Source organism: Myodes glareolus, chromosome 8 (genome assembly GCF_982192425.1).
Source record: "Myodes glareolus chromosome 8, mMyoGla1.1, whole genome shotgun sequence".
NCBI classification, from domain to species: domain Eukaryota; kingdom Metazoa; phylum Chordata; class Mammalia; order Rodentia; family Cricetidae; genus Myodes; species Myodes glareolus.
This window is the reverse complement of record NC_142033.1, coordinates 48,767,045-48,780,191: the sequence shown is the minus strand read 5'-3', so window position 1 is coordinate 48,780,191 and position 13,147 is coordinate 48,767,045. Positions and strand designations below refer to the sequence as shown.

The window sequence follows — 13,147 nt, the reverse complement described above, 5'->3', positions numbered from 1 at the left end:
TCAGTAATTTCCATAGTTTCTTAAGTAACGCGTTCCTAAAACAATAATAACGAAAACTTGTTACTTCTCCTAAAAGTCTTTTAAAAGCATTATATGATTATGATTTTGTGAAATCATTTTAGAGTCATTTTAATGCATTTTGAGGACATGACAGCAGCATTGCATCTAGAAAGATTTCTTAAATTGTATTGATTTGAATTCAAATTGTATTTAAGTAAACACTAAATCTAAACTAACTAAATGTTTTCTAAAGATTGGGTTCCAGAATATCTCCATTTTGTGTAATCAAATACTGTAATTTCCATCTTCAGCTAGAAACTTGTGTATTTTAACTTTATATCATTCTGGCATCAAAATAAGTAAAATTGAATTAGTTTTTTGAGAAGTTCATACATCCTGTTTAGAAAAAAATCATGCCTTTCCTCAATTCGATCCAGATCCAACCCCCACTCCTTCTACTTAGCCAACGTCAGTCTGTTCATCCTTTTGCTTTTAAATCCATGAAGATCAGTTTGTGCTTCCCACATATTCTTGAATGTGTCATCTTCCACTATAGTGTGCAGACTCACTAGGGGCTAGGCTCTCAGAGAAACTTGTCTTGCACTCTCCCAGCAACTAAGGACTGCCAATTGCTCCATGACCTGGAGTGAGATTTTCTGCCCAACTATCATCTCTGTGCTGAGATTTCCTTCGATTTGAGCTTGTGCAGGCTTGAGCATGCTGCTGCATCTGCTATGAACTCATACTGCAGCTGCGAGCCATATTCAGAAGACACTGCTTTCTTGTAGTCATTCATCACCTCTGGCTTTTGCTTTCTCTCTGCCCCACCTCTGCAATTATTCCCCAGCTTCTTGAAGATGGTAGGGAGGTGCAAGGTGTATGTTTCTTTCCATACTGAGTATTCTGAAATCTCTTATTCTCTGTACTTTATTCAGTTTTGGGTTTCTGTGTTCATCACCATCTATTTCAGTTAGAAGCTTCTCAGTTGAGGGTTGAGATATGCATTGAGCTGTGAGTATAACATAACTCATTAGGACTCAGAAGTCAGATAAACGATAATTTTATGTACAACAAGATACTTGAATGAAATGTATCTTCACTAAATTCATTATTCCTCTAACTAAAAGAAATTAGAATGAAGATTATTTTATGAATTAGATATTCTATAGATTTCTAAACATAATTGAAATGCTGTGCTCACTTACTATATAAAATGTAGCTTTTTACACACACACACACACCCACACACACACACACACACACACTCACTCACACACTCCAACTATGTTTGTTTAAAAATGCTAGTAATACAATGATCATGTGACAAAGACAGAAGAATTTTTATCTTGAAGCCAGATGAGGCTTCATAGGGAGACCATTCAAAGAAACTAATAAAAATATAAATAAATTGCCTTCAAGTAGCTGTAACTCCATACAAGTTGAAGACAAAAATAACAATAATGCAAGATGATGCACAAAATAAGTGAGCAGTGGAGGCAAGAGTGAGTATACCGTCATTCTTTATGGCCCGACAGAAGTACCTGTGTTTATTCAAGTGCTCCAGACAGAAAACCTGAAGCACAAATTGTGCTCATTTGGACTAAGAAATGGTTTTAATTTCCTTTATTCACTATTTCTCTAAATGTTTTAAATCTTGTACAACAAAATCAGTTGCTTGTGACTTTGAGCTTGTTTTTCTTTTCTTTTACACACTATCAAATTACTGTTTTGTGATTAGAACGTCTTTTGTCTCAGTCAAGGATGTACATATCTTTTAGTGATAAGAGGTAATACCTTTTAATGTTTAAATAGTCAAGATGACACCCATTAAGAGATTTGGCTTCAAGTAGACAGGTTATACATATCTTTTGAATTTACTGTAAAACACAGTTTGTATACCAAGTTTTTGTTAATGGTCACTGTTAGGTTTAAGTAGACCCCAAGAAGAAGTCTTTTGTCCTATCTTCAAAGACCCCCAAAATTCTATCAAGATATCTTAAAATTAGTCTGTAATTTCTTTCCATAACTACATAATTTTCTTTTTGTTTTTTTCAGAGTTCCTCAGTCACGTTGATGTAGTTTTAATTTAGTTTACTTACAAGATTAATATTAACAATAATCATTATTCATTTATTGAATGATATTCCTTTCGACACTCTGAGTAGCACATGCTAGATATTTTTTTATTTAAATTTTACTAAGAATTTTGCCAAAGTCTTCCTCTTCTTAAGGAAATGGGGCTTATGCGGAGAAGAATCTTACTTTCCTTGTGTCAATTATAAGAAGGGACATGGAATTTCTGCCATCTTCTGAGCTCACATTTTCGCATTTCACACTGCAAATCTCTCTCTACTTCTTGCCACTTTTGGTTGAGTATGAAATGCTACAACATTTGTGTCTACAAGCTTTGCAGTATGGAGTGTTTTGTTTAAAAATTTTATTATGTCCCAGCTGTGGTCGCCTTAAATACTAGTGGTCTTATACTTAAGTCTATTTCAGGAAAAAAATCTCAGGTTATTAGTACTTGAGGCTTGACTCACTACATGTATGGTACATGAAATAATGTTTTTATAATTTGTTAATCTCACTTTTATAACTCCCTCTGTGTGTAATATTTAAATAGTGGCGATGACGTAAAATATTACAATTTTAATTTTCTCCAAGGTGTGATATTTTCTCAACCCTGTAAGATTTCCTGCACAAATGTGTTTCCTTCTCTTATTTATTTGTTTTTTTTGTTTGCCTCTGAGACTGCAAATGCCAGAAGAAAAAAGTTATTTTTATTTTTATTCATTTCACAATTTACCTTAACTTTGTCATTGAAAAATACTGTCCCCAGTGCTTGCAGCTGATCTTAGCAGTAGCAAAATACTAAAGGCAAAGTAAAGACATTTTTACAGAATACACTTAAAAATCTTTGATCTTGAGATCAATTTTCCTTCAGTAAAAGTTTTATTTCTTTTCTTCTGGAATAATTTCATCTTCCATCCTGTCGAAAGCATGCAGATTAAAAGTGAAAATTTTGCTAATTTTCTTTGAATTGATTGTTGTTTTGACTGAGCTGACCTTTCTTTAAATCTGAATTGATTGATCAATTGAGTCAACGTGGTTAAATTGGTCATGCATATACGCAGAGATTTTGGTTATTGAGTTTGCTATACCCTGAGCAACTGTTCTTTGCTTTTCTTCTGCTCTAGGAAACAGTCCACTTTATGACTGCACTTAACAATGCATCAGAAAATAAGGGGAACTAGAGCCCTTCAGAAGGGAGAGGAGCGGTGACCCCTGCAGTGATTTAACACCCAAGGAAACAATCTTTAGAAATCATTTCAGATTCTCATGGAGCTGGGGTGTCACACTTGTGTGTTATATTAAAGATGGTATCTAATCTTTGGCTTCTACAAAGTTAAGTTATCAAAAAAACCCAAAGTCATTGACAATGTGATTACCATCGGATATAACTGAACAATTTCCAGCATTTAAAAAAAAAATGGAGTGTACCCTGGGACAATCAGATGTATCTGAATGGCCTACGGATATTGCTTTCTAAATCTCATGTTTACAAGTCAAATTTTCACTGTAGTGGGCACCATTATGCAGAAAGAACCCACTAATACATAAAAGAACCAATATAGATCATAATATCTTGGTACCCGGACTTTTCTAAGAATAATAGTTTTCTTGCTCATTTAAAACTTCTAATTTCCTTTGCTTTGTCCTACCTTTTATCTTCTGTACATCAAAAACAGTCCAGGAACTCTGAAATTAATAAGCAAAAGGATATGAAAGTCAAACCCTCAGAGTCCTACAGAAACCTGCCTCTCTGCTTCAAACTGAGAACGGATTTTATAAATGTAGGCCTGTATTGTGAACTGTTATACCAATGATGACCAATAAGCACAATTTCCTCCCACATTCACCATCTTGTCTTTGTACTCATTTCTCTTACTGTTTCTAGAGCCATTTTGTCACATTGTGATAGGACTCTGTCAAACATAATTTTGTGTTTCTCTCTCTGTCCTCAAACCCTGATTGTGTGCGTGTGCTCTTTGGTGTTATAAAGGGTAACTTTTGGGCCTTAAGCAAAACTTAAGAGAAAAGAAAACTTTGCGCTTATGTTGTTTTGATAATGTTAATGAGATGAATAGGTTTTATTGTTGTAACATGAAACAATGCTATAATAATATTTTATATGTAACATGCTATATTCAGGGTATCTACAAAGATAAGTTGAATTTCTGCATATTTGCCTTGGGCAGTTGGTTAGGATATGGTTTTTCCACAAAATATCTATAGGCTGAAAAAATAGACTCTATTGGGGCACAGGCGATGTGATGGACATATAAGTGGTGGGACTTAAGAGGACATTGAGTTGTGTGATCAGTTCTTATAAGAGGAACCTATATTCTTGGTAATTTCTGCATGTGCTTTCTTTCTTTTATGATTCTCCCATATGGAGGTTCCATCAGAGAATCCTTTCTAGAGCTCAATACTATGATGTCTGTAATTTAAAACTCTCCAAATGTGGGTTAAATTGACCTTCATTTCTCATAGCTGTTTGGTCTTGGATATTTTGTCAGAGCAGATAGATTGATAGACTGATAGATTACATGCATGCGGCATGCATCTGCCTAATCAATTCTTAATGGATATCTGAGAAGATTTAAAAGTAATATATTTTCAAATGAAAAGACCTGATCAACTGCACTCAATTCTAGTGTAAAGTCTAGATATTTCTAGGCACACATTATCATTCATTCATAAATTCACCCCATTCATGTATTCTGTTCAAAAATGTTTGTAAAAGTAGTTCTCACCCCTCATCAAGGAAATATATCTTTCAGAAGAGACCACTACAAAATAATCAAAATTTAGAGTTGTAGAGTTTGTCTCAATGGATACAACAACAAAGCACTCCCTCATCTAAGATTTGGAGAATATTGTTTCTAGAAAAGGTGGCTGAAAGATTGTAAGGAGTAGAGGATCAGGATGCTTCTGTGAGACCGTGTCTCCTAGGAATGTCAGAAGCTACAGCCTTAAAATCTTACAACGTGACTGCTTACACTTGAATATACAAATAATAATAATAAGAAGAAGAAGAATAAGAATCCCTAGACCAGAAAGATGCTTCCAGCAACTGATGGGAATAGATGCAGAGTCTCACAAGCAAACATTAGTTGGAGCTTAGGGAATCCTTCAGAGAAGGGGGAGGAAGGATCTGAAGAACAAGAGGAGTCGGGTAAACTATGAGAATGCATCCCACAGAAACAACTGACATGAACTCATGAGGGCTCACAGAGATCAGCAAGCCTTTAGGGGCCTGACCTAGGTCCTCTGTGTATATGTTATGGCTGAGTAGCCTGATGTTCTGTGGGTTTCCTAACAGTGGGAGCTGGGTTGCCCCTGACTGTTTCGCCAACTTCTGGGCCTCTTTTCCTCTTACTGGGTCACTGTGTCCAGCCTTGATCTGATGGTAGATGCCTGGAATATTGTAGCATATTATACTACATCTGGTTGATGTCCCTAGGAGGACAGTTCTCTTCTGAGGGAAGGTGGAACTAGAGGAGAGGGCAGCTGAAAGAAAGAGTCTGGGGAGAGGAAGAAAGGGAATCTGTAGTAGGGATGTAGAATAAAAAAAACCATAAAAATTACAAAAGACTGAAATCCAAACAAATCAAACAGAAAGGAGTAGATATGGCAAAGTGGACAGGGGATAGCCCATGAAGCCTCAGTAGAGAATTACAGGTGAGTCAGACCATGGTGGCAACTTTAATCCTAGCACTCAGGATGCAGAGGCAGGTGTATCTCTGTGAGTTCAAGGCCAGCCTGGTTTACAAAAGCTAGTTCCTAGACAGTCTCCAAAGTTACAGAGAAACCCTGTCTCAGAAAAAAAAAAGAAAGAAACAAAACAAGAATTACAGGCAATTAAGAAAAATTAAGGAATTTTGGGAGTGTAGGAAACAGTCATCCCCAGGGAAAAGCATACCAGTTTGTTACCCAATACCAGTGTTCAGTCCTGAAATGATACTTGTAGTAACATTATAAAGACTGGACAGGTTGTATTTATATATATGTATACACACACACACACACACACACACACACACACACACACATAACAACAATTAATGAAAACAGATGCACTGAAATTTTGAAAAAAGGTTTTGAGGACCAAAATGAAAGGGAAATTGATGTGATTATAATATTAAAAAAAGAAAGAAAACTTAAGCTAAAAGAAAGAAGTATGTCCCGTACAGATTGCTCTCATCTCACGGAAAATAAATAAATAGCTGTCCTTCCTTTCAAATCTTTGTTAAGATATTGGGGGGGTTTTATATCATTCTCCTTTAATTTAAATGATTCGTTGATTTTTTTATGTGTATGTGTAAATGTCTATGTGGATGTGTGCACACAAAGTTTATGATCTGTGGACCAGAGACCAGAAAAGGGCACCCTATCCTTTGGAACTGGATATCTAGAATACTGTGAGCCGCCAGATAATGCTGGGAACAGAACCCTGGACCTTTGCAAGTATAGCAAGTGTTCTTAACCCTGACCTTTTTCTATAGCGCTGCGATAATAATCTTTTTTAGGAGTTATTACACCATAACTTCTGCTTCAAATACCAACCAGTATTTTCCTTATCTTTTTAATTTTTACAGAATGAGGCCTCAAAATCATTCTGAAAAAAATGTTTTCAAGAATTTCAGTATAACAAGGTATCACTGTATCTAAAATCCAGTATCTTGTATTTCAGCAACAGACTTTGTACAAGGAAATAGTGATTACCAGTATTTTTCTTCCCAACACATGGAATGTGAATTGTTTTCGTTTTCTTAAACTTCAGTTAAGAAACTGGTTCTCAGTCGCATGGTTTTAAAAACAGCTGCTTACTTGGCAGTCCTGACTTTCAAAGCAAGGAATATTTTATTTTAAGAATTCAGCTGGACAACTGCATCCACACTGTAGGTCGGAGCGTCACCATACTCAATACAGTCACTCAGGCTTAGATTTTATTCTGTTACAAAATAGCAACTTCTGCTCCCTTTGCCTTTCATAGCTTCTCTCCCCTAGTCTATTGTGAACAAAGGAAACTCTGAGTAATTGATATTATTTTGGATTGTAAAGGTCAAATTGACTTTGATTAGCCATATGTCAGTTAAAGATGCTTAATTTATAATTTTGTTGAGAAGAAACGTGGCAATGTTTGCTAGCACCACATTGGTGTTTTGGGGAGGAGCTGAGACAGCCCTAGGCATACAATATAAGCCTGCTGTGTTCTTTTTTTCAATGTCAGGTGATGCAAGAACATCAGAAATGTCACATGCTTTTGTGCTTTTTCCTTCGTCTCGGCAATAAGTATGAGTGTGGTAGTTTTAGTCTTGCGTGCTTAGTTGTGAGTCGTCCTAACATCCAAGAGGCAATCCTTCAGTTCAGAGAAGTCAGTGCCACCCTAATAGCAGTGCTTAGTGGTAAGGATGTCTGAGAGGCAGAAAAGAGATTTCAAATTAAATGGAATTTAGTGAAAATTGTCTTCACTTTGCAGTTTGGAGTCAGGGTTGCAATTTTCAACTTTCTTTTCCTTCACTTACCTGTTGCTAAGAGATCACATTCAAGGTAAAATTAATGCTTCTGCAATTATAAGGTATGTGAGCAGCCATGGAAGAGAAACTGTAAAGTGAAGTATATAGATAAGAACTTAAAAATTAAGAGGCATTAGAGAAAAATTGTGTACATATAGACATTAAGCAAGTGATTATCAAATGTCTCAGAATAAACTAAGAAGTCTTAAATCTACAAATGTGACTACAGCAATTTATGTAATCTATTGTGAATTAAGCTTTTTACCTTAAAAATCTGAAAAAAATAGATTGAGATAGAATTGGTAAGCATTATTTTCTAGTTTGAACATCTACTCTGTCTCTGAAGACTATTTGAAAGCAGGACATTTTATTAAATGTCAAGAAAGTTTTAAACATGCAATGCAGTATCCTTGTTAAAAATTACACTTTTCCAACAACAAAAGGAAAACTGAAGGGAACATGTACAGGCCAACTAAGTTTTTGATATATTTTCATCACATCTTTTTTCTTAAGAAACTTTGAGTGTCACAATTGAAGATGAATGTTGCTGCTTTTGTTATCAGAGAAATCCTGCACTAACCATTGACTAACCTATCTCCCATGAACCATACGATTCAATGGATGGCTGATATCGAGTTCTTCTCAGCAGTCACTTGACATGTGCGGCACTGACTGGGCTATCGAAGGCATGGCTCTTCTTTTTTCTTCTGTAATTTGAAGCAGCACACGCAAATAAATAGAAAGAAATTCTCTCTGTGAAATGAAGGCTCCAAGATTAGAGCGTAAATGTAATCTACTGCGGCATTTATTTTATAATGAAATGCTGTTGATGCATAGATAAATGTTCCCCGTAGCCACTTGCAGATTCTTTATTTTTTCAAAAGAGGACTGAATGTGTTTCCACATAAATACTGAGTCATTCAGTAAAAAAGCATAACCTTATCATCGTTGTGCTCTGGTTTAATAAAGGATTATAATCAAAGTGAGATTTCAAGTGGGAAATTAGTTCAGGTGTTATTATTAGCCATTGTCACTTGCCAGAGTCACATTCTCAACAGTAACTGTGTCTCAGACACCTTTTCATGGGCTCTGTTAGCTTGTTCTATTGTTTTGAAAGTTCATAATGGTGGCTTCTTCAAGGTACTTTGACATGAAACTTGACTTTAAATGGGGCTTAGTATGTTCTAGTTAAGCCAATAGCACAATACTTAGTTGTGCAATATGGTATTACTTCTTGTAATAATGTAATACCAGGTGGTATTAGGGAAACTTTTTTCTCTGACAAATAATAGTGTTCCTTTTATTACCATGCACTGCTGCATGGTTAGCACAACTTAGCAGATTATCAGTAAATACTTGCTGGAAGGACATTTGAAGAGAAAATGAAATCTTATCAAGGCACTAGGAAAGAATGTAAACATAAAGGATGAGTAAGGAGCCAAGAGTATGTAAGGCTTCCGTATTATCAATGTCTTAGCTCATATTTTTTCAGTTTTGTGAGTCATTTTCTTTAACAAAAACAAAAATCAACATTCAAAGAGTATCCTGGGGCAATCTTGACAAATGGAGTTTGGATCAAATAGAAGATTGGCAACCAAAGGGTATTTCATTGTTAAAGATGGATTACAAAAAAAAAAAAAAAAAAACAAAGGAAGTGACAAAATGCATCCAAGTCTAAAAGGAAGAATATATTTTACTTCAAGACTGCACTAAATCCAAAAGCTCTTCCATTTTAGCTAATATTGACTCTCTAGGACATGAATTCAAACCCTGTGCATTCCTACAATCTCAGAATGCATGACAAAGATGCAGAAGGATTGAGTTAAAGACCAATCTAGGATATTTATACCCTGATCCTGTTCAGATAAAAAACAATTCTTTTATGGAGTTTAGCTTGTGTCCTTTATCTGTGACAGTTTATAGTTTAATATAGGACATTTTATTAAATGTCAAGAAAGTTTTAAACATGCAATGCAGTATCCTTGTTAAAAATTACACTTTTCCAACAACAAAAGGAAAACTGAAGGGAACATGTACAGGCCAATTAAGTTTTTGATATATTTTCATCACACTCACTTATTTATAGAGGAACTACAGAGGATAAAACACACACTACAAATGTTATAGTTCTGTCTTATAGGAAAAAAAGTTTCTTTTGTTTTACTTTGAAAAGTGTAGAACTCATTTTGATCTTTTTTCTTTCTGATGTTAATTAATTCAGGAAAAAATAAGATAATGGAGGATAGGATTCTTATGCTAGGATAATGGAACATTTGTTGTATATCTATACCTTCCTCAAAAATTTTTGTGTGTACCTAAGATTATTCTAAAAAGAAAATGTGTAATACAAAAAAGAAGAAAAATAGGAAAATAAATTACATACAATCAATAAATTAAGGTTCTACAAACACTCCTGCATGGCAAGACTTGCTAACTGAAGGCAACAAGAATGTTTAGGAATTATATTTGGGATTTTTTATTAGCTATCTGTCTGTGTGATAGTGTATGTGAGTATGTATAGTATGCATATATGATATACACGCATGTGATTATATACAAAGCACATTCTAGCACAAAGAATTCTAAGAATTCAATCATCAGACACTTTTCTTGTGATGTATGTTATTCTGCTGTAAATTTCCTGGCTAAAATTTACAGTAGAATTCAATTCTCTTTAATAATCCGGAAAGGTAGACACCACTAAAGAAGTTGAGCCCACCTTGCATGTCCTCTCATAATCATTAAGAACTTCCAGGTCGACAGAAGTTCTCCCTAGTCTGTCTCCATTTGAGTTAGAAAGGAGCCTGTATCCAGTGAACTCCACCTGACATTGCTCTTTGTCACTGTTTCCTTTGCTTCTGAATATTGCTCCAGGGCGAGGGTATAAATAGGATCAACAGAGCCTCGAGCTGCCTCCATGACTCATGTAAGCCATAATTACACTGGCCATGTGTCTATTTCCAGAACAGACTTAAGGCCTATAATTCAGTACAACATTTGCTTTAAAATATGATTCTGGACACTCTCTCAACTATCGTAGAAATGTTAGCTGACAAGAAGGATGATCTTGTCAGATCCCCACAACTTCTTACTACACACAAGTATGTATATGGGGGTACATTCATAAATTTTCATAGCTGTTGTACTTGATCTAAATGCTAAACTGGTAGCCAATATAAAGACCTTGTAAATGCTACTTTTTCCTTCTTGGTGTCTTTATTTTTAGGAATAAACAATGGTCTTTAAAAAGGGAGTTGACTGCCATCATAAAATGCTTCCATGCCAATTTAGCATACAAAGCTTTTCCAGATTTCAAACACACCAATTTACAAAGAAATTTGCATTAGTGTGACCCGCCTCAGTGTACACTTTCATGACATATGCAAGTAGAATGGGCCTCCTTACATAAGATGTCTCTTTGTAAGAAATTAGCAGAAAATGGAGGAAGAGAAGAAAAATGCAGGCCCTTACATATCATGAGAAAATGTTTAAAGAGCAAAAATGACATTATAATGCATTTAAGATACTATCTCAAGATCTTGAATTACACTATGAAAATGTTCTTTTTTAGCTCAATGTTTGTAGAGCAATGGTTAAAAAAAATTCTGCAAATAAGCTAAATTATGTTTGATGTTGAAGTCTTTCTGTGAGTGAGACATGAAGATTGTTTTTTATTAACATGCATTTACTTTGCAATCTTCTTTTCCCTTATTTTTGTCATGGTTGTATTGAACTTAACTTTTCAACATTCTGCAAGAGCTACTTTTAGCATTGTTTTTCAACACATTAAACATGAAATACTTTTCTAATATAAATAGTAAGTTATAAATATATAATATAAAATAATATAAAATTATTTGTTTTTTCTTTAAGCATATAGGGTTCAAACTGAATTTATGATTTGATCTTCTTCATAACTAAAATATTGTGTAAAATCTATCACAGGACCAACATTTTGTTTGGATTTTTGGGCTAAGAAAAAGATAAGAACTTTTATATTCACACTGAACATGAATGATAGATACAGTCACGCCAATCATCAAAATGGAAAGTAGCTTCTAACAAGAGTGAGTCTTCCATTCTCCAGAAGGCTGTATTGATGCAAAGCTACTTCTTAAAAAGAAGAAGAAGAAGAAGAGAAAGATGCATGTGTTATAATAAGTTCCTTAAATCTACCATGACTTTCAATCCTGAATGTTCTCAACTGTTTAGGATTTGAGTGACTAATATACTCATCACACAGTGTGACTTTGGAGAGTTATTTTAATTAGACAATATTGCCACAGTTGCTTAAATGGACATCTGACAATGAATACCTTTCAAACTTGCTGGCTGATGTTTTTTAGCACCATTGATCCAGTGAAATTCAATAATAAGACTGACTTTTTGTTTAATAGAATTCTTTCTAGAATGTTCCACTCCATTAGCAGGAAGGCGTTTCTACAGCTACCAGTTACATAGAAATCTTCTCAAGGACAGTAGCTAATCAAGCACAGATATTTGTGTCTAGATGTTTAATGTTTATATGTAGTCATTTGCTCAAGCAAACCTTTCTGTAAATATATAGGTTATATTAACAAAATGACCACCCTATTAAACTCAACTTGCTTATTTTAACCAGGATTTTTTCAGATCAATGTAGCTTATAGAAACTATTCCCTCTAAAAATGTTGAATATCTTTCATCTTTATTTTTCTATATAATTACTGTAAGAACATATATAAAATACCAAAATATTGTGTAGTTAAAATTTGTTTGTAGAAAATATAACAAGGATTGTTTTCTCTCTGGGACAGTTTATTATAAATCTGAATTATGAAGATGAACAAATATTTGCTATTATTTGTACTTGTCAATGGAGTGTTTCAGTACAGGAACATTCAGAATTCTATCAGACATAGTTTGTATAGGGCTCTGCAAAGAAAGGCTTCTAGCACTGTTTGGCTGAGACATAAACTATTGCAACCATCTCCAGTTGTCTTTTACTTGTGGGGAGAAACTTTATTCTTCCAAGGCAAGAGTGCAGGGCCCTGTCTTGCCCTTATTTGCTTTTAGAGACTAACACTGTCAGGCTGATAAATGGGGTTTGACAGAAGCAAAGGTAATTCAAAGCTCATTCATAGGTAACATAGTGTTTAATAGATTCTTTTTTAAAAGCGTCTCTGGTGAAGAAAAAACACATAGTATTAATTTACTGTGAAGCTTTTATTCTCTTCAAAACCCAAACCCCGTCCTCTCTGTAGGTCTACATTTTAGTCATCTGCTCATGCTTACGATGTATGTGTGATTATTTACAAACAAGCTTATTTATTTTTATTCCTAGGCAAGAAAATTACTTTTATATTGGAAGCAAGAAAATGTGAAAGAAAAGGTGATGGTGTGTTTTATGGGTTAGCATTATCTGAGCTGAATAATATGGTTTTGACAAGAGCATCCTATCTCAATCATATTTTGGAGCTGCAGAGGAAAGATGATGGTTTTGGTAAATGCAGGCAAATTGTAGTTCTAGTCTCTTTGCTCTTGAGGTTTGACAAATCAATTCATTACTGTTATAAAAAATGGGG

At 34.6% G+C, this 13,147-nt stretch overlaps 1 protein-coding gene across 7 annotated transcripts in view; it reads left to right on the top strand.

Moving 5' to 3' along the window:
• Window positions 1–13,147, top strand: part of Pcdh7 (protocadherin 7) — a 404,659-nt gene that overhangs the window by 323,674 nt on the left and 67,838 nt on the right. The window lies entirely within an intron of this gene.